The 19,325-nt window shown below is 44.8% G+C and overlaps 1 protein-coding gene across 14 annotated transcripts in view; it reads right to left on the reverse strand.

Annotated features, from left to right (window-relative positions):
* Positions 1-19,325, reverse strand: part of plekha6 (pleckstrin homology domain containing, family A member 6) — a 291,418-nt gene that overhangs the window by 130,359 nt on the left and 141,734 nt on the right. The window contains exon 1 of one of the 14 annotated variants that reach the window (XM_052034362.1): positions 6,381-6,528. The exons of the other annotated variants lie outside the window; for them this stretch is intronic. The gene's annotated coding sequence lies outside the window, so the exon portion shown is untranslated. Of the gene's footprint in view, positions 1-6,380; positions 6,529-19,325 lie in introns of those variants that run through there. 14 annotated transcript variants of the gene reach the window in all.

Consider the following 19,325-nt stretch of genomic DNA (forward strand, 5'->3'; position numbering starts at 1 on the left):
TCCAAGTTTTGAAGTGTTCAGACTAACGTGGGTTGAAACACGTAAAGAAGGAAATACAGAGAAGTAGGTACGCAAAAGAAAAATTAGCCCCACCAAACTCGACTAACAAATGGCCTGCTTGCAACCTCGGCAATCACACACAGCACACGCCCAAAGACCTGCTCAACTGCCCTAACGGAAAAGGAACAATTAGTCCTGTCTGTCTCAACCACACCTCAGTGTGAATTCCTGTAAAAAGGAACTAGTGTTGATATATTATCCTTTTCAAACTTCTGGATGGACCTAAACATTTTCGCATTTAATGAATTTCACACAGGAATTAACTGGAAGACGTACATAAGAGAATAAGCCACTCAAACCTGCTTCATCATTCCATGAGGTCACGGCCTTGGTCCACTTCCTTGCCCGTTCCCCATAACCCAATACTCCCCTACAGATCAATAATCTACCTTGGCCTTCAACTTATCAATGATTCAACATCTTCAGCCCTTTGGGAATGGACAATTCCAAAGATTCATGAACCACTGAAAGGAAAAAAAATCCTTCTCATCTGTGTCTAAAACAAGTGAATACTGTGGGAGAAAATGGGTAATTATTATTCTGTGACAATTCCCCTCGATTCTAGATTGCTCGACAGGGGGAACCATTTATCCATCAAGCCCCCTTGGAATATTATAAGCTTCCCTGTATTTCTTTATTTGTTGTGACAAGATGAAACTCAAATCAGTTCCAACCCAACCTGTTCAGACAACTCTTCATCCCAGGAACCAACCTCATGAACCTTCAGTGCACTGGCTCCAATGCAAGTATATCCCTCATTAAAGACCATTATATTGCAACTTTGCAAAACACTGGTTATGCCATACTTGGAATTTTTGTGTGCAGTTGTAGTTGCCACACCATAGGAAGAATGTAATTGTACTGCCAAGAGTGCAGAAAGGATTTCATACAAGAGGTCCGTTCAATAGTCTTCTATCCTGTTATAAGACTAGTGAACAGATCACTTGTACGATAAGTGGGACTCCTGACCTCACAATCTAACTCTTCTGCATCTTCTTGTCTACCTGTACCGCATGTTCTCTATATCTGTAACACTACATTCTGCATTCTGTTATTGCTTTTCTCTTGTACTACCTCAATGTACTGATGTTGTGAAATGATCTGTATGGATGGCGTGCAAAACTAAGTTCTTCACTGAACCTCAGTACCTGTGACAATAATAAACCAATTTCCATGTTGCCTGGATTGGAGGACTTCAATTATGGGGAGAGATTGCACAGGCTGGGTTTGATTTCCCTAGTGAAAGAATACTGAGGAATAAAAGTATGTAAGATTACGAGAGGCATAGATAAGGTAGATAGTAATTTTTCCCCCATAGTAGGGGTATCAAAAACAAATGGGCATGGGTTTAAAGTGAGAGGAAGGAGTTTTAAAGGGGATGTCATGGGCAACTTTTTTTTATAAACACAGAGAGTGGTTGATACTTGTAACACTGCCAGAGAAGGTGGTGTAATCAGATACAATCACTATGCTTCAGAAGCATTTAGACAGACACAGATAGGAAGGCAGGGAAGGATACGGCCCTGATACAGGCAAATGGGGTTCATGTGGATGGGCAAAAAGGTTGGCATGGACGAGGTGGGCCGAAGAGCCTGTTTCTACAAGGTATGACTATGAAACCAAAACTGTGAGCAATACTCCAGATGTGATCCCAGTAACACACTGTATTGTAGGCTTCCCTATTATGGTACTCCATCTGCCATTTCTCTTGCCCACACTTCCAACTGATCTATATTCCATAATAACCTTCCTCACTCTCTATAACTCCATCAATTTCTGTGTCATCTGCAAACTTACAACTTAACCGTTGTGAGCAGTATTCCAACATGACAGCGGTGAATCTACTTCAAATAACTTAATCAGCCATGGAAGACATTAGGATGTCCTAAATGTACATTTGTTTTTTCTTTTCCAACTCACCTATTCGTCACTCTTGATTAATTAAGAGTGATCCGGCAAGAACTCAAGACTCAAAAATGGTGTTAATTAATATTGATTACTTATTTAGTTTGTACTTGGATCACCTTAAAGCATTCATTTATTTGACTCTTTCTGGTAAAGCTGCATTTGTTGGCAATGGTAATCCCAGAGAGAGTGGAGGTGATTGGCTATTTCCATAGTCAATCAAGCCCAGTGACACATTGACGTAAGTGATTGAGAATGACCTTTGGCACATAATTTATGCATGACTATCCTCCATTAACTGCATTTTTCTGCAGAACTTTACTTTTAGTGGGAGATGCTGCTTTAAATGTAATAAACAAATGGAATGAGCAACAACAGCAAATTACTCAGCATGCTGACCTTCTGTCGAACAGCAAACCAAAACTATAAATCTGAAATAAAACTGAAAGTGCTGGAAATGCTCAGCAGGTTGGGCTGCATCTGTGGAGAGAGAAACAGAGTTAATACTTCAGGGTGACTCATGAGAATTAGAAAAGAGTGCAAAGGAAGTGAGTCATAAATTGTGTTAAGCTGCAGAGAAGAGGGAGGTGTGAAGGGAACAAAGTCTCTGATAGGACAGAAAATCTGAGAATGCATTGAATAATTTCAGATAATGAGCCTTTCCAGTTTGTGTCAGGACTCACCATTAAAGTCATCAATCTGTAACATTAAATCATTTTCTCTTTTTCCACAGATGTTATGTGATCTGCTGAGTATTTCTAGCATTCTCTTTTATTTCAGGTTTCCAGCACTTACTGTATCTCATTCCAGCAGTTTTTTCTCTCTCTTCTCATTCATCTCCTTCCATTTAGACTTCCTACAGATAAATCAGCTACGATTAACAAGCCTACACCACCCTCTCTCAGACCCAGTATCCGTGTCACTGATTTCTCTTGGTTCCAACTCTATCACAGACACTCCCTTTCTTCTCTCCACCTGTCTTCCTCTACATATCAAAATACGCTTGTTTTCTTACTTTTCCCAGTTCTTATGAAAGGCCATCAATCTGAAGCGTTACCGCTTTCTCTCTCTTCATTGCTGCTGCCTGACCTACAGAGCATTTCCAGCATTTTCTGTTCTTCTATTCTTCCTACCGAAGTGGATAACCTCACATGAATTTCATGGCAGTTATACTATCGTCAATTATGCAAAAATGTACAAGGTACCGTACGACAGGTGAATGAACTAGGAAGATTCCACAGAGAGGGTCGAGATTGGATTTCCATTTGAATTTCACACTGCTGTCATTGACCGGTATCAGGACTTCACTCTGGTATTGTATCACACAAATCTTCAGTCCAAGCACAACCAAAATGAAGTTGGAAGCACGTTACACACCAAGGACACAGTGTACAGAAATCCTGACAACACTGCTGCAGTTTGCCTCATCTTAGAGCCAATTTGCTTACAGCAAGCTCCGACAAACAGCAATGAGCTAAGGCAGTGTAACTAGTTTTGTGGCTAAAGGATAAATATTTGGTTGGGGCACTGGAGAGAGTTCTTCAATAGAAAATCTCATTGGAAGAAGCAGATGGGGTTTCAGTTTAATGGTTCACCTGAAGATGACACTTCTGACAGTGCTATACTCCCCTAGTGCTGCACTCCAGCTGTATTATAAGCAAGCGCATGGAGTGAGATTTGGATCCACAACCTTCTGAATTTGATGTGAGTGTGCTGCTGACAGTGCCACGGCCAAGTCCTCAAGGTACAGCCGGGGCATCAGCGTACCATTTCAATCAGACTTTTCTCTCTGCTGGCTCTTTTGTAGAGTCATACAGCCAGAAACAGACCCTTCAACCCACCAAGTCTGCAACAACCATCGAGTACCCATCTGCAATAATCTCATTCTCATTCTTCCCTGCCTTCCAGTCAACTCCCTCCCTCCCCCAGATTCTACCACTCGGCCAACAAACAGATTCAGCCAATTAACCTACCAACCAGCAAGTCTTTGGGATGTGGGAGGGAACTGCAGGACCCGGAGGAAACCCACACAGTTGCAGAAAGTATGAGCAAACTCCCTGCAGACGGCATGATTGGACCCAGGTTGCTGGAGCTGAGGCAGTAACTCCGTTAGCTGTGGTATTTTGCAGTTGGGTGGCACAGAGGCTTTTCACCCAATTAAACATGAGCAAAAGAATTTGCCTCAGCCTGCAAGAGTGGAGCACGGTGCTTAAATCCTGCTTCCCATTCACCTGCATCTGCTGCAGTAGCTGATCCAACAGATGTCAGCATTCCATCTGGGAAGCAGCTCTGCGAGCAGACGTTCTCTAGCCTCTCAGCCCTTACAAACTGAAGCAGATCAAGCTTGCGACTTGAGAAATACAAGAGAAAACATAGGCCTCAGGAGTAAGTATACAGAATCACAGATCATCTGTACAGAGTGGGCCAGAGCGTAGATACATGGATAGCAGTGTGCCCAGACTGCAGAAGCAAAAGAAACTGCAAACACTTTCTTCTGACTGCTACAAGTAAAGGTGTGATGGAAGGGCTGAGACAGGAGGGGGTAGGCAGAGAGACACCAGCCTCAATACCAATCCCACCATCTACTGACTCCCTCTTGCTTAGAACTTTTAATGGGTTCATCAGACATTAGCAGGGCTACCAACTGTACATTTAACCTTTACTTTACTTTCTTAGAGGGTTAAGGAGGCCTGGCATGTCACCGAACACTCTAACAAACTTCCAAACATGTACTGTTGAAAGTATCCTTACTGGTTGCATCATGGTCTGGTATGGCAATTTGAATGCACAAGAATGCAAGAAGCTGCAGAGCGTAGTGGACTCTGCCCAATGCTGGCACATCCCTCCCCACCGTCGGTAGTATCTACATGAGGCACTGCCTCAAGAAGGTAACATCTATTAAAGATCCCCACCAGCTGGGCCAAGCCATCTTCTTGCAGCTACCATCGGGCAGGAGGTACAGAAGCCTGAAGTCCCACACCACCAGGTTGAAGAACAGCTACTTCCCTTCAACCATTCGGTTCTTGAACCAACTGCCACATCCCTAATCGCTACCCCAGTATAGCAACACCACGACCATTTTGCACCAAAATGGATTTTTTTTGTCTTAATTGTGTTCTTTCTTGTAAAAATTGTGTATAATTTATGTTTTTCTTGTGAATGCTGCTTATCTGATGCTATGTGCCTGTGATGCTGCTGCAAGTTAGTTTTTCATTGCACCTGTGCAACATGTACTTGTGCATATGACAATAAACTTGACTTTGAGAATGGAAAGTTGGTGTGAAATCCAACTGTGCTGATAAACAGTGCCATCCTCATTAGGTGCAGAAGTCTCTCCCTAGTGTGACAGGTAAAATGTAAAACAGGGAACGAAGGGAAGAAAGGATCTAAAAGATGAATCTCAACCACCCACATACAGCTTCGGAAAACCTGGATCAGCAGGAACAATGACACACGAGTTAAATGTTCACGTTCTTTACTCACAAACAATGCGCTTCTTTGTCACTCACATTCCATTAATCTTCAGAGGGATGCTTAACTGAAGTGAGAACTGACAAGGAATGCACAAGGAGAATGAATATAATGTAAAAATTTTACACTGGTGAGTCAGATGGGTTTGTTCCTTTGGAGATTTCATTCTGTTGCCCTAATGCAATGGGTGTCAGTGGTGGCGTTAACCTTTCCCAGTACTTGCCACCACAATCTAGTTAAAGGCAAGGAACGTGCTCCCTCCATGCCTTCCCTACACTCTTACAAATTGTTCCTCTTCACACTCCAGTCAGAGTTTTTTCTCCGAGCCTGCTGCAGAATCCTCTCTTTTAGAAAAGACCGCCTGCACATATTCTATTTAAGATCCAAATATCTGTCAGAGGGAGCCCTTTCTATCCCACATCTGGATTTTATTCAAGTCTCAGAGATGAAAGGAGAGCTAGCTAAACTACTTGGCTGTCCCGTCCCCAAAGACTATTCCCGGCTTAATTACACCTCCCTACCAAGGCTGCAGTGATCATCATACAGAGGGGTGCCCTCAGCTAATAAGTACTAAACTGTAGGTGGTGCTTCAGTTGTTGCTGGGACCCTATTGTAGCTCTAATCCTGACAGGAGCACATTATCACATCGCCCATTGCAATTAGAGTACATTTATACCAGGTAGGTTTCCCGAGCAGAACGGAGTCTGGATTAAAATACACCGGATGTGTGCACAGAATTTCAACATCCCACACCTATTCCTGTAACTTCAAACTCCCAGAAAAACTCAGGTGCAAGAGTTCTTAATTAAGCATGGAATTGTGTCAAGCTGACAAGCACCATGCACTAACCGAGGCTCACGGTCCACAATTCAATGCCGTGTCAGCTGTAACTGCAGCAGCACCTGGGGTGCACACACATGACAGAAGAGTCTTCACCAACTTACCCTGCAAGTCCAAGACCTCCTGGGATCGGTGGCTCCTAGTACGTCCTTTAATAGGCCGGCATGTGTCAAACACTGCAATGGTTGGGCTTTTTGAAACAGGATCCCTTCTCACTATAAACAGCACACACATACCGAGGCTACCAGCCAACTTGCTCTTTCACACACCCTGCTACCTGTCATTCTGAGCACGCTCAGCTACAACGAGCCAATTATCAGCGAGAGTAGGCTTGGCGGCTGCTGCTCATTAACTCCTCGTTCACTGATTTGGAGCAAGCACTTTGTTAAACATTTAGAACTAATCCTGTCACCTGCACAGGGGGTCACTTGAAGCAGATCACGCGCGGTGAAACTTCAATTAATTCTTAAAGGCACGTCTACGTATTTGAAAGAAAGACCTGCGTTTCTCTAGCACCTTCCACAACACTTGTAGAATGAACCAGACAAATTTGTAGGCAGTGAAGTACTTCTTGAAGTGCAATCACTGTTACAATGCAGGAAACACAGCAACAACTTGCACACAGAAAGATCCCATAAACAGGAAGAAATGATAATGAACAGATAATCTATTTGAATGATATTGGATTAGTCACAGTACCAGAGCTAAACTCTCTGATATTCCTCAAAACAGCTGCAGGGATTGCAAGGAAAGACAATTTAACATCTCCCTCAGTCCCACACTGGAGCATCAGTTTACATTTCTCTGCTCAAGTACCTACAGTGGGAATTGAACCCACAACCATCTGACTCAGAGGCAAGAATGCTGGCCACTGAGCTGACATACTTATGATCAGCCTTTACCTTCTTGGCCTGTTTTTTTGAACCAAAGTCGCTTTCTCATCCTTGGATTTTCTATTGAAATCTGAACTCCACTCCTTGAGCTGCCTGGGGTTTGATTCCAGGTACTTTGTTTCACACCAGATCCCTGGATTACCAGTCCACCAGTGATGCTCTGCTCCCATCCTAGCAGTCATATTTAATCTCTAGTTTTCACTAATCCACAGTGGAGCCTCAAGATTCACATGAAAAGCATCTCCCCTTGAAAACTAATTGTCATCAAATCTGTAACACTCATGAAGTCTTCTCACCAGAGCCTGGTCTCCAACTATCTTGCATCTCCATACAAATGGAGCAAGGACTTTCAATGTCAAGACCGCATAGTAACTAGTGTGCAGAAGAATTGGCATCTTTCATTCAGAACTGAAGAAGAAGCAAGCCATCCTCAATCCTGAGGGACTGTTTCAGTAATAAGAATAAAAACAATACCGATATATTTCAGTGTTCTGATGCAAGGCTCATGTCCCCCATTGAGACTGCAACTGTAAGAACAGCCCTCTCGAAACCTCCAAGCTCCAAAGGGGAGAGAACTCAAAATGGGATCGCTTTCTGACCCAGATTCTAATTCAGGACTACCTTGGAGTTTTCCTGTTAAGACCAACTTGGGGGGGGGGGGGGGGGTGGAGGTGAGGTAAAATCATGGGAGCAGAAATATATGAACGAGCACTTCAAGTGCCATAGCCTATAAGACTACACAACAATAACTGTGAAAGGAGATCAGACTGGATGGCTAGCTATTCGAACAGCTTTGACTTAGTGGGCTGAATGGCCTTTGGTGTGCCGTTAAATTCTCAGATCCTGAAATAAAATGCATTATCTTGAATAGATTATTTAAATACTTCAATTAATACTAATAGAAGTATTAGGCATTGGCGCAACCAAGTGCTTGACTGACAGGTAAAGATCGCCCAGTCAGGGATGACGAAGAGTTCATTGAGTTAGGAAGGCCAGGACGGGGAGAGGGGCATGTCAGGTGACCAATGAGGAGCACGTAGGGGCGAGACCATAGGAGGCAGGGCTTGTTCAATGCTACAACTCCCAGGGTTGAGCTCCTTCTGGAGATGGCAATCCTGGACCCAGTCCCTGCAGCACTAATTCCTAGCAAGAGGTCCAAGGAGGAACAGAGCTGGTTTTCCTGCAAACCTGCAAACCAGCTGAACCAATCTGGCTCAGTGAGCAGCTCTTCTCACAGGAGGAGTCGACTCTGAGCCACTTCTGAACCATCTGTTCTGGGAGGAGAACGGAGGATAGGACAAGGACTACGCAGAGTTGCTTGGGGATGGAGGTGAGATCACTCTGCTTCTCCTCCAGTCGGTGACTCTTCTCATCAGTCACTCGTTTCTTGAGCAGGAGCAAGGCTTCTATTTTATATAATCAGGACCCACCCAAGTCACCTGAAGAACAGGTCCCAGATATGTGTCACTAGGATCAATACTAGCACAAGTGGTTTGTAGTAAGTCCCATCACTAAATTTTTGGCAGAAGACCCAATTTCTATTCCAGAACATTCAAACAGGATAGAGAGAGAGCGACACACACACACACACAAAGATGCATATGGCTCACAGACCCACCAACATATCAATATACATGTATGCAGAGATATATACATTGTGAAACCATACGTACAAAGTACATATGTATTCTTTCACTTGCACACATACACACACGCACCTTTTTCAACGTCTCTCATTCATACACATGGGGAAAGATGTTGACCCATCAGACAGTAACAAAAGATTCCAGGGGCGCAAGGTAGTCCTGGGTAATATTTATTCTTCAACTGACATTGAGAACTAGATAGTCCGTAAATTGGGAATATAAGCATCCATGCCCACTGCTTTGGAGACCTTGGACCCAGTAATTTAAGGCACTGCTTGTTGGGTATTGATAGGACATGTTCGTCAGACGATCTCAATTAGTTGTTGGCTGTTACAATTGACCTCAGTACCCCTGGTGCAAGGCTAAAGATTTAGGACCTTCAACAGATCAAAAGGTATTTGTCCAATTCAAAGAAGGTAGATAAAAACGTCAATGAATTGCCAATCATGAGTGTAGAGCTGGAACCAATTGCTACTCCTTGCTTCTGTGTAAATACTGAGCTCACGAGCACAGGGTGCTATACACAGGGGAACTGGAATTTGGTCATTCATGGTGCTCAGAAGCAAAGCAAGATGCCAGTTGTTTTATCGTGAAAAATAATATTGTCCGTGTGACAACAAGATTACAGAATCAGGTTACAGAGTGTTCATAAACGTTAAGGGGTCATTAAAAGCTTGTTCCATCAGCAATGTAAGGAACCCAGACCGACAGACACACACACATATGGATATGGCCCACAGACACACCAACATATCAATATAAATGTATACAGAGACATATACATTGTGAAACCCATAAATACAAAGTGCATATGCATTCTCTCACTTGCATGCACACATACACACACACACACCTTTTTCAACATCCGTCACTCACACACATGGGGAAAGATGTTGGACTTGTCGATCCCTCAGTCAGATACAAAGGATTCCAGGGGTGCAGGGTAGCCCTGTTCTTCAATATTCTTCAATGGACATTGAAAACTAGATAATCCAGCCAATATCACGAGACTGTTTATGAAAGCTTCCTGTGTGCAAATTGGCTGCCACATTTCCCATATTACAGCAGTGATTATAATTCAAAGCAGACCTGTCCACAGCTGTAAAGAGCTTTGGAACAATCTGATATATGCTGTGAATGCACATCTTGCTGTTGTTTTTAGGTCATGCCCAGCTTGTGTAGCATTGTAAAGGGGGATATCTTTATGATAACCCCCTCAACAGACATAGGGGTACAGAGGTAACGACTGGGACCTTTTTATATGTGGCTTCTGTGGAAGGCATTCCCTGTGCCAGATCAAACAAGCTACATATTCCATGAGGGCTGGTGTTGAAATCTCTCTGTATCACACAGTCTGTAAACAGATTACATCATCCAGTATCCCAAACTCCACTGCCAGTAATAACCTAATTGGATGGAACACATCACAGAAATTGGAGCAGGACTGTGGCAGTAGGATGTATGATGCATTACTGTGTGTTTGTTTTCATTAATTATTTACACACAGCATCCATCTCCTAGAATCTAGAGACAGCTACTGAGCCGGATTGATTTCATGCCACACAACTGTTCTCCAATTTTAAAATGGCTGGCATTGGCTGATTTTAAAGCAAATCATAGAAAGTAGCACAAGAACAGGCCCCTTGGTCCGCACTGTCCATGCCGGACATGACGCCAAAATAAACCAAATCTCTTGTGCCTGTACATGATCCATATCCCTGCATATTCATGTGTCTAACGGTCTCTTAAACACCATTATCATATCTGCTGCCACCACCACCCCTTGCAGCCCCTTCCAGGCACCCACCACTGTGTAAAAAAAAACCTTGGGCTGCACATCTCCTTTGAACTTTCCTCCTCTCATCTTAAATGCATGTCCTCTAGTATTTGAAATTCCTACCCTGGGAAAAAGATTCTGACTGTCTACCCTATCCAAGGTTTTCATAATTTTGTCAAGTTTTATCAGGTCTCCCCTCAGTCTCCAATGCCCCAGAAAAACAACCCAAGTTTGTCCAACCTCTCGTTATAGCTCATACCCTCCAACCCAGGAACCATCCTGGTGAACCTCTTATGCACCCTCTCCATAGCCTCATATCCTTCCTGTAATGGGGCCACCAGAATTTCACACAATACTCCAAGTAAGGCTAACCGAATAGCTGCAGCATGACTTCATTACTCTTATACTCGATGCCCTGACCAAGTATGCCATACACCTTCTTTACCACCCTATCTATTTGTGTGGTCACTTTCAGGGAGCTATGGACTTGGACCCCAAGATCCACCTGTACATCAAATCCTTGAACTTATAGAGTACCTTTCACATCTCTTTCATGACATCTCAAAGCACGTACAGCCGGTGAAGTCTCTCTGAAGTGTGGTCACTGTGGTAATTTTGGAAATGCATTGGACACTTTGTGATTCATGAGGCATTACTCTGCCCAAAACTGGGAGCAGTACCGTGCATGAGAGCAGCACTGGGACAAAGAAAAGGTTTACCAGAGCTTCAGCTAAGCACTGAATGTTAAAAAAACTGAACACCGTAAATCCTACCTAAAAGAGACATGTTTATATTGCACTTTCCAAGACTGCAGGATGGTCCAGTTATTGGGATACTTTATTGACATGTGGTAATGTTGTCATAAAGGAAATGTTCCATGCATTGTGCGCATAGAAAGCTCCCACAAACAGAAATGAAATAATAAAAACAGAAAATGCCGGAATTACTAAGTGACGAGAGAGGTGGAACGACTTGTTAGGGAGAAGAAGGTAACATACGTGAGGTATAAGCAGCAAGGTTCAGACAGGGCCTGTGAGGAATATAGGGTAGCGAGGAAGGAACTTAAGAAAGGGCTGAGGAGAGCTAGAAGGGGACATGAAAAGGCTTTGGCTAGTAGGGTTAAGGAAAATCCCAAGGCCTTTTTCAAGTACGTGAAGGGTAGGAGGATGGCTAGGGTGAAGGTAGGTCCGATTAAGGACAAAGGTGGGAGAATTTGCCTGGAGGCGGCAGAAGTGGGAGAAGTTCTCAATGAGTACTTCTCTTCAGTATTCACCAGGGAGAGGGGTCTTGATGATGCGGAAGGGAGTGCTGGTAGTGGTAATGTTCTCGAGGTTGTTGATATCAAGAGAGAGGATGTGTTGAAGTTGTTAAATAATATTAAGACAGATAAATCTCCGGGGCCTGACGGGATTTTCCCCAGGCTGCTTCGAGAGGCTAGGGAGGAGATTGCTGAACCGCTGGTAAGGATCTTTGAGTCCTCGTTGTCTACGGGGGTGGTGCCGGAGGATTGGAGGGTTGCGAATGTGGTCCCCTTGTTCAAAAAAGGTAATAGGGATAGGCCAGGGAATTATAGACTGGTGAGTCTCACGTCTGTGGTGGGTAAGCTGTTAGAAAGGATTCTAAGGGATAGGATTTATGAACACCTTGAGAATCATGGACTGATTAGGGACAGCCAGCATGGCTTTGTGAAGGGAAGATCTTGCCTCACAAGCCTGATAGAGTTCTTTGAGGAGGTGACCAGGAAGACTGATGAGGGCAGTGTGGTGGATGTGGTTTACATGGATTTTAGTAAGGCATTTGATAAGGTTCCTCATGGTAGGCTTCTTCAGAAGGTCAGAGGCCGAGGGATCCAAGGAAGCTTGGCTGTGTGGATTAGGAATTGGCTTGCATGTAGAAAGCAGAGGGTTGTGGTGGAGGGAGTGCCCTCGGATTGGAAGGCAGTGACTAGTGGTGTCCCGCAGGGATCGATTCTGGGACCTCTACTTTTTGTGATATTTATAGATGACTTAGATGAGGGGGTGGAGGGCTGGATTAGTAAGTTTGCGGACGACACTAAGATAGGCGGTGTTGTGGATAGTGTGGAGGGCTGTCAGAGCTTAGAGAGGGATATTAATAGGATGCAGAGCTGGGCTGACAAGTGGCAGATGGAGTTCAAGCCGGAGAAGTGTGAGGTGGTACACTTTGGAAGGACAAACTCCAGGGCAGAGTACAGGGTAAACGGCAAGGTACTTGGCAGTGTGGAGGAGCAGAGGGATCTGGGGGTTCATATTCACAGTTCGTTGAAAGTTGCCTCACAGGTGGAAAGAGCAGTTAAGAAGGCCAATGGGATGTTGGCTTTCATAAGTCGCGGGATTGAGTTTAAGAGCCGCGAGGCTCCAGTTAGGCCACACTTAGAGTACTGTGTTCAGTTCTGGTCGCCTCATTATAGGAAGGATGTGGAGGCGTTGGAGAGGGTGCAGAGGAGATTTACCAGGATGCTGCCTGGATTGGAGAGTATTGAATATGAGGAGAGGCTTAAGGTGCTAGGGCTTTATTCACTGGAAAGGAGGAGGATGAGAGGAGACATGATAGAGGTATATAAAATATTGAGAGGAATAGATAGAGTAGACAGTCAGCGCCTCCTTCCCAGGGCACCAATGCTCAAGACGAGAGGTCATGGCTTTAAGGTTATGGGTGGGAGGTTCAGGGGAGATGTCAGAGGGAGGTTTTTCACCCAGAGAGTGGTTGGTGCATGGAATGCACTGCCTGGGGTGGTGGTGGAGACAGATACATTGAACAGGTTCAAGAGCTTGTTGGATAGGCATAAGGAGGAACGTGAGATAGAGGGATATGCGGGAGGAAGGGGTTAGGTAGTGCGAGGGTGGTCTGATAGATGACACAACACGGTGGGCCGAAGGGCCTGTTTTGTGCTGTATGGTTCTATGGTTTTTTTTTAAGACCGAGAGATCAAGAGAGAGAAACAGTTAATGCTTTGGGTCCGAGGCCTTTTGTCAGAAGGTAGTGAATCTCTGGAATTCTCTGCCCCCTGAGGGTGGTGGAGGCCGGATCACTGAATATACTTAAGATGGAGATGGATAAATATTTAAAAGTCAGGAATTGAAGCCTAAGGGGAACCAGCACAGAAGAGTTGAGACCAACATAGATCAGCCGTGATAATACTGAACAGGGGCAGGTTTGAGGGGCCGAGTGGCCTACTCCTGCTTCTATTTTCTTGAGTTGTTGTGTTGACAACGTTGAATTCTTCTGCCGCCCCCACCTCTGTGCCCATTTCTTCCGCCAGGAGTCCTCACCCCAGACTGCAGACTCTTCCTCCGATCTCCAGAACATCCAATCTACTGGACCCCTCCCTCTGGCCCTTTACAATCTCTGAATCTTTTCATTGCTCACTGCCAATGGGACACTGACTGCCTTCATTTTTCTCCCCACACAATCCTGATGAAGGGTCTCAGACCTGAAACATAAAGTTTCTCTCTCCACAGATGCTGCCCAAACTGCGGAGTCTTTCCAGCGTTTTCTGCTTTCACTTCAGATTTCCAGCACCTGCAGTCATTCTGATTTTCAGGAATGCAATAATGACCAAATAATGTGGCTGAGGAATAGGCAGGACAACAGGTTGGACCTCCCTAGTCTTCCTGGGATCCGTTACATCAACCGTTAAGGACAGACAGTGGTTCAGTCTCAGATAGTACCCGGTAACCCAGGTTGACAGCTTCAAGTTCCTGGAAGTGAACAAGGTTGAGAGCTTCAAGTTCCTGGGAGTGAACATCACCAATAGCCTGTCCTGGTCAAATCACGTAGATGCCACGGCCAAGAAAGCTCACCAGCGCCTCTACTTCCTCAGCAGGCTAAAGAAATTCAGTATGTCCCCCTTGACTCTCATCAACTTTTATCAATGCACCATAGAAAGCATCCTATCTGGATGCATCACAGCTTGGTACGGTAACTGCTCTGCCCAAGACCGCAAGAAACTGCAGAGAGTTGTGGACACAGTCCAGCTCATCACGGAAACCAGCCTCCCTCCTTGGACTCTGTCTTTACCTCTCGCTTCCTTGGTGAAGCAGCCAGCATAATCAAAGACCCCACCCACCTGGGACATCCTCTCTTCCCTTCCATCAGGTAGAAGATACAGGAGCCTGAGGGCACGTACCACCAGGTTTAAGGACAGCTTCTACCCCACTGTGATAAGACTATTGAACGGTTCCCTTATACGATGAGATGGACTATGACCTCACGATCTACCTTGTTGTGACCTTGCACCTTATTGCACTGCACCTTCCCTGTAGCTGCGACACTTTACTCTGTACAGTTATTGTTTTCACCTCTACTACCTCAATGCACTCTGTATTAACTCAATGTAACTGCACTGTGTAATGAATTGACCTGTACAATCGGTATGCAAGACAAGTTTTTCACTGTACCTCGGTACAAGTGACAATAATAAACCAATACCAATAATGCAGCAATCCCTGCACCCACAGTCCAGATTCCTGTGCTCAAGGTTCTGGACACACAGGAGTGAGAGCAAGCTCACAGCTACCATGCCTTACTTGTACCAACAGCTCTTCTAACAACCTACTCCCATTGTAGATGCAGCGCACAGATCCCTGCATGACCCACACAACGCTTAAATAGGTTCTTGGTAAGATGGCGGAACGTGACAGATTGTGTGTTGCACAGCCAACCTCACGCTGATGTCCGCCTGTCCAATTAAACTGCCATTTCCAGTTTCATTTCTCCCCCAGTTGGTATAATTGGAACTCTGTGGGGTATTAATTTCCTTGGCCAGCACAGGCAACAACTCCACCTCAAGAAGGGAAGGCAGATGTTACTGAACACCAGAACAGCTACAGGTTCTTCAACTGACCTGAACAACCCTAATCCTCCTTCAGCAACGGAACACTACCGACCGCCTCTTGCACGACCATGGACTTGTATCTGATGGCGTCATTTCTGTTTGGCACAGCGGAGAAACAAGAGACTGCAGATGCTGGTATCTGGAGCAACGCAAGAGATGCTAGAGGAGGTCAGAGGGTCAGGTTAGATGCTGCCTAACCCACTGAGTTCCTCCAGTGCCTCCTGTGTTGTTTTTGCACTTTTTTTCAGAATCAGAATCAGGTTTATTATTGCTGACATATAGAACATAGAACACTACAGCACAGTACAGGCCCTTCGGCCCACAATGTTGTGCCGACATTTTATCCTGCTCTAAGATCTATCTAACCCTTCCCTCCCACATAGCCCCCCATCTCTCTATCATTCATGTGTCTTTCCAGGAGTCTCTTAAATGTCCCTAATGTATCTGCCCCCACAACCTCTGCTGGCAGTGTGTTCCACGCACCCACCACTCTCTGGGTAAAAAACGTACCTCTGACATCTCCCTTATATCTTCCTCCATTCACCTTAAAGTTATGTCCCCTCATGTTAGCCATTGTCACCCTGGGAAAAAGTCTCTGACTGTCCACTCGATCTATGCCTCTTGTCATCTTGTACACCTCTATCAAGTCACCTCTCATCCTCCTTCTCTCCAAAGAGAAAAGCCCTAGCTTGCTCAACCTATCCTCATAAGACATGCTCTCTAATCCAGGCAACATCCTGGTAAATCTCCTGTGCACCCTCTCTAAAGCTTCCACGTCCTTCCTATAATGAGGTGACCAGACTGAACACAATACTCCAAGTGTGGTCTGACCAGAGTTTTATAGAGCTGCAACATCACCTCGCGGCTTTTGAACTCAATATCCCGACTAATGAAGGTCAACACTCCATACGCCTTCTTAACAACCCTATCGACCTGCATGGCAACCTTGAGGGATCTATGGACGTGGACCCCAAGATCCCTCTGTTCCTCCACACTGTTAAGAGTCTTGCCATTAACCTTGTATTCTGCCTTCAAATTCGATCTCCCAAAGTGTATCACTTCACATTTATCCGGGTTGAACTTTGTGGAATTTGTTGTTTTGCGGTAGCAGTACAGTGCAAAGACATAAAATTACTATAAATTACAAAAATAAATAGTTCAAAAGAGGAATAATGAGGTAAGGTTCATGGACCGTTTAGAAATCTGATGGCGGAGGGGAAGAAGCTGTTCCTGAAACATTGAGTGTGGGTCTTCAGGCTCCTGTACCTCCTCCTCGATGGTAGTAACGTGAAGAGGGCACGTCCCAGGTGGTGAAGGTCCTTAATGATGGATGCCACCTTTTTGAGGTACCACCTCTTGAAGATGTCACTGATGGTGGGGAGGGTTGTGTCCGTGATGGAGCTGGCTGAGTATTTTTTCCCCCAAATGTACTAGTGTCTTGTTTTGCACAGTCTTATATAATTTATGTTCTGTGTGCTGTCTGAACCTACATGCCTGTGATGTTGCTGCAAGCAAGTTTTTCACTGTACCTGTACCTCACTGAACTTGTGCACATGACAATAAACTTGATTTGACTTGAAACAGGAGGCGCTGCGATACGAGAGCAAACAGCAACCCTCAGCACCTATGCATTTCCACTCACCACAGTCTGGCCCTACCTTGTGGTTCTGAGTAAATGAAGACGGGGACATGAGTACATGCTGCACGCAGACGGGGGTGGGGGGGGGGGGCGGCAAGATTGTCAGGGTAAAAACCCTCCCATCACCCCACCTTCACCTAACAGGCTCACTCAGACAATGAGTCACGGAAACAGTATGTTGTAACACAGAACGCTTATGAGAAACATCTGTTTATTTGAATTCTTTGCTCTGAAGAACTGAAGAGCGTCTCATCAGAGGGATGGTGGGGTGAAGCCACAAGTGGCATAATATTCCTGTGTTGAAACATTCCACCCAGGGCTGCTAATCCTGGGGTGTGGAATTTTTCAGTCACCCGAATCTTATCCAGTCACCGAAAACATAAACACAGCTGCTTTTTGTTACTTGCTAACCCTCCTCTCTCCTTTCCCAGTCCCTGGTCAGGAAGCCTCTCATTCAACGAGCAGAGACACCCGTCCCTAGCCAACAATTCAGTAAGCGAGGGAGCCCTGCACTGGCACAGGTATTGTGGACGAGGTGTTTTACTGAGGCCGGTGGGGGAGATGGTGTGAGGTCATTATTCCTGGAGGAACTGGCAGCGATAAAAAAAAACATTATCTGGTCGTTCTCACATTGCTCTTTGTGAGATCTTGCTGTGCACAGCACAGGCCATTGCATTTCCTACGTATAGACTAACTAGCAGTGCTAAAAGCATTATCTGGTCATCATCACAATGCTATTTGTGGGATCTTGCTGTGCGCAACATAGAGTGCTGTATTTCCTACATGTAGACCAACTGGCAGTGCTATAAACCATTATCTGGTTTTGCCGCACTGCTGTTTGTGAGATCTTGCTGTGCGCAACACAGACTGCTGCATTTGCCACCTATAGATGAACTGGCAATGCTATAAATGTTACCTGCTCCTTATCACATTGCTGTCTGTGGGATCTTACTGTGCACAACACAGACTGCTGCATTTCCTACAAATAGACCCTGACTACACAGACAAAGATACTGTGAATTTGTGAAAGGCACATTATGGTTCTTACATTTTCTTTTCTAAAGCAAAACCACCAAAATCAAATCTGCATCAACTCATTTTGTTGTCATGTTCATCACAGGACAGTGATTCCATCCCAAAGTATAATCTCTTGGCCAGAGACTGCTCAGTGATGTCTCATGAGGCTGTATAGAAATAGAGATTCTTCCCTATCCTCTACCGATGACCTCCACATCTCACCTGTAAGAGATGACGAGGCAAGTTCAATTTTGCCTTCATCTTCTCTCAGCCCCACACACTTTGAAGTGGAGATCAAATCAAAGACCTTTCGTTCTGACAAATGGCCCCTGATCTGAAATGTTGACTCTGCTTCTCCCTCCACACATGCTGCCCGACCTGTTGAGCTTTTTTCCCCAGCATTTTCTGTTTATATTTCAGATATCCAGCCTCTGCAGATTTTTTTAAATTCCCATTTAATAATCATTAAAGCTGGGTTTTTGGGATCTTGCTGTGCACAAATAAGTTCCTGTGTTTCTGTTTGGACTTCACTTCAAAAATATTTCATTGGCCATCAAGCCTTTAGGGGCATTCTAGGTCACAGAAATGCCAGAATCTTTCTATTAATGTGGGAGAGTTGTGGGCAGATATCATTCATCACATACTCTGGTATAAACAGAAATGGTTAGAGCAGCCTCATTAAGTATCAGGCAAGAACTGGAATTCGTTCCGGATATCTGGAAGCTTGATTTTAACCAATCGTGTTCCTTTACCCAGAGGATCACACCTTCAGAAAGGGGCATTGGCTGCAGGTGCACCTCAGAGCTCACCAGACTATTTGGTGAGCTAAGATCCCAAACATTTCCCAGTAACATGGAAATTGCAGTACAATAACTGAGAATGACAGATTTGCACTTGGGGCTAATTCAGAAAGGTAAATATTTCGCTGTCTTCACATTATTTGAGAGAATAATGTAGGTCTACAACAAGATACTAGCCGAGAGGCATATTCTGCAGGAGGTTCCTGGCATTCATTGTTTCCTTGTGACACAGAAAAAGCCCATTCATCCCATCGAATTCATGCTATCATTCAGAGCAATCCTATTAATTCCTTTCCTTATTTCCCTGTAAACTATTCTTCCCCACTTGCCCATTAACTACCAGCTGACTCTCCTGTCACTCACCTACAGGAGGGATCACTTACAGTGGCCAGCCCATCCACGTCTGGGCTGTGGGAGGGAAG

The sequence above is a fragment of the Pristis pectinata genome, chromosome 20 (genome assembly GCF_009764475.1).
Source record: "Pristis pectinata isolate sPriPec2 chromosome 20, sPriPec2.1.pri, whole genome shotgun sequence".
In the NCBI taxonomy this organism is placed as follows: domain Eukaryota; kingdom Metazoa; phylum Chordata; class Chondrichthyes; order Rhinopristiformes; family Pristidae; genus Pristis; species Pristis pectinata.